Source organism: Eufriesea mexicana, unplaced genomic scaffold (genome assembly GCF_001483705.2).
Source record: "Eufriesea mexicana isolate 0111107269 unplaced genomic scaffold, ASM148370v2 scaffold4331, whole genome shotgun sequence".
NCBI lineage: Eukaryota > Metazoa > Arthropoda > Insecta > Hymenoptera > Apidae > Eufriesea > Eufriesea mexicana.
This window is the reverse complement of record NW_016912318.1, coordinates 167,345-170,606: the sequence shown is the minus strand read 5'-3', so window position 1 is coordinate 170,606 and position 3,262 is coordinate 167,345. Positions and strand designations below refer to the sequence as shown.

General features: G+C 44.0%; 1 protein-coding gene across 1 annotated transcript in view; it reads left to right on the top strand.

The window, feature by feature from the left end:
* LOC108551498 (rac guanine nucleotide exchange factor JJ) overlaps positions 1–3,262 on the top strand; it is a 158,017-nt gene that overhangs the window by 11,056 nt on the left and 143,699 nt on the right. The window lies entirely within an intron of this gene.

Here is a 3,262-nt window from a genome sequence, read left to right as displayed (position 1 = left end):
CGGTCATGCACCTGCAAACGATGCAATCCATCTCCATTTTCCGACGTTTCGAGACCAGATAACTAGGTATCGCGAGGTTTCGAAGCGGAGAGGGCAGGAATCCAATATGAGGATCCTGTGGGAGTTTGTAGCCGCAGGAAGGATCGTCCTTGGTTAAGGATACGGGCATCGTCATTATAAATGGGGTGCTTTGAACTCCGGGAACGATGCGACTGAAGGAAGGCAGGGGTTTGCGAAGGAAAGGGGAAAAGCAATAGCTTGACTGTCGCCAGACAGCGGGCCAACCCCTCTTTCTTTCTCCTACCTTCTCCATCATCTGTCTTCCCTCTCGCCCTTCCCCAGACTATTCTCTCGTTCTATTTATTTCCGATAAACGGGGAAAATCCGTGACGCGCAGGAATCAGGATGGTCGAAAGGAAATTTCAACGGAGACGGCTCCTCGCATCCCTTTATTGAAAAAGGAAAGAAAAAATCGCCAGGCTGATCCGTCGAGACGTTCCATATATCCAGATCAACTCTCGAGTGACCGTGTATGCATGAATCAGGAATTGGTAAATATTTTGGACGCTTTATCAGAGTTGCTGAAACTATCACTTGGACTGTCACGCAGACAAGGGACCACGATAAAATTTCCATTTTTGTTACGATATAATGACGAATTATCAAAAAATAGGGCAGATAGTCAGTAATGTGCACATTATTAATGTCTTCTATTCAAAGTTCTCTATCCGTTTAAAATTGGTTAGAATGAGACAAATATAAATGTAGGATTGGAATGAGTATGGCCTTGAAGGAGTGTCGGAAGTGTTTGAACTTAGAACAAAGGTGACCGTGCGCAAGGGGATCGAATGGATGCGTATGACAGAGCCGAGTGCGATAGACGAATGGGAGTTAGTTTATGAATACGGCACGTGTCTGAAGTACCTGGTCCACCGAGGTTGAAGGAGATATGATTGGGAAGGAAAGCCTGGGTGCGAATAAAGTACAGAATGATTGGTTTAAATAAGAGTGCAAGGGCACAAGCAAGTCAGTATGTCAGTCAGAGGGTGTGTAAGAATGTCCATAGTCTAACAGTTTAGTCCAAGACAGTTTATAAGAGCTTAAGAAAGACCAGAAGAGTGGGCCCATAGCGAATCTCTTGTTTCATAGCTGTCATTCCATTTATAAGCTTATTTTACTCTATTATGAAGCCAACAGTACTATCTTCAGCCAGTCCACCCTAAATTCGATCCTACATATAATATTACTCGCGATGATCTCTTACAGAATTTTTAATAGCAGCTGTCTTTAATAGCATTCCTTTTGCACAATGTCAAGTGTCAAAAAATTCTATGTACATTTTAGGAACTCGTAGGTTCTCCCACTATTGACAGTCTAGCATGAACATTCTCTGGATCCACTATCGCGCTGTTCCAAATTTTCAGTAATTGCACTGACAGTCACTTGGTCCGCTCACAAATACCACGTGACTAACCTAAAAATGAAACAAGGTTCATTTACGGAATGTAGACAGTCTCCATTTCCTCTATTATTGATATCATGGGCAATATTTTCTATGCAGGTATCTCGTAACTATTCGGGTATTTATTAGGTTGCATGGATATCAGAACTAGGTACTCGGAATTCATATTTAATAACTAACAACTGATAACTGCCGATTAAAAACTGTCAAATATCCGAGTATCTTATAACTACTCGGGTACCAAGTTACACAGGTACCTGAGAAATATCTTTCATTCGGGTATCTCGCATATCCGACTGAATCATTTACCTTTAATATTATTCACTAGGTTATATGGGTATCAGGACTAGGTACATTGAATTCAAATTTAATAACTAACAGCTAACAGCTGCTGATTAAAAACTGTCAACTATTCGAGTATCCTGTAACTACTCGGGTACCAAGTTACACAGGTACCTGGGAAACATTTTTCACTCGGGTATCCCGCATATCCGACTGAATCGTTTACCTCTAATATCATTTATTAGGTTATATAAGTATCAGAACCAGGTATTCAGAATTCAAATTTAATAACTGACAACTGATAATTAAAGACTGTCAACTATTCGAGTATCCTATAACTACTCGGGTACCAAGTTGCACAGGTATCTGGGAAATATTTTTCACTCGGGTATCTCGCATATCCGACTGAATCGTTTACCTCTACTACTGACAGTCGCTTCCTCTGCTACTGAAGCTACCTATACGCGTCGATCGTCCATCTTTATTCGCCTAATTTCGAAGCACGTGTCTGCCACAGTCCTCCCGACGACTTCTTCGATATTTTTTCTCATTCCCTGCTCGCGACACGGTACACGCGACGACGTGGGTGATTCTCGTGCTGCACCGGGGTAACCATGTTGTGACGGTTATTGGTTTTACGGAGCAGCTGGAGCAATCGGGAATTTCACGAGAGAAGAGGGCACGGGGGTCGGTTCACGTGCTAGCCAGGGAGTTAATTACGCGCGAAAACAATATTATCGAACGAATTATCGGACAGGAGAGCGAAACTCCGTTAAGTGCAGGGCCGACGGGGCCGCTCATTACCAGCCTCTTCCACGTAAATGTACTGCACGATATAAATTATTTAGGCGGATGGCCAATTGGCCGGATTCAAAGGGGACCAATGTTCGCTTTTTCTCCCTTTCTTTCCCGCTTTTTTCGCCCACCACCCCCTTTTCATCCCCGTTCTTTCTTGCCACGCGCTTTAATCCCTTTATCGCGGATCGAGGACGTAGCTTTGACCGAGATTTTCACCCGGCTGGAAAATTTTTTCGATCCTCAGCCACCGTTACGCGCCGTTCGCCAAATCCACCCGCTGTTTTCGCGAGTTGCATGGTATTTAATTACCACACTGTCCCCCCTCCTCTCACGCACCGCCCTTTCTACGCTCCTGAACACGGATCACTGGCTAAGCAGGTTGAAAGTTTCGCGAGAGATCGTTCTCATACTGAAACAGGGGGTGGGGGGAGGGGGTATTTGGATGGATTTTAACGAAGCGAAAAAATTCCCGTATCGCGATTCCAGGGGGTACAGGTGTAACGAGCCTAATCGCGGTCCCGTTGAAAATTTCAACGTAATTCGTTGTCACGGAAAAGCCTAGATTATGGTTATTTACAATTCACAGTTGGAGAAAGTTGCTGGTTTAGAGTGGCTATAGGTTATGCCGCGGTCTCAAATATTCATCGGATCTTTAAGCATTAACGTATGTTCGCTTTAGGGCGGATTCTAATGTATCCACGTTTCGCGACGCGTTAGCTG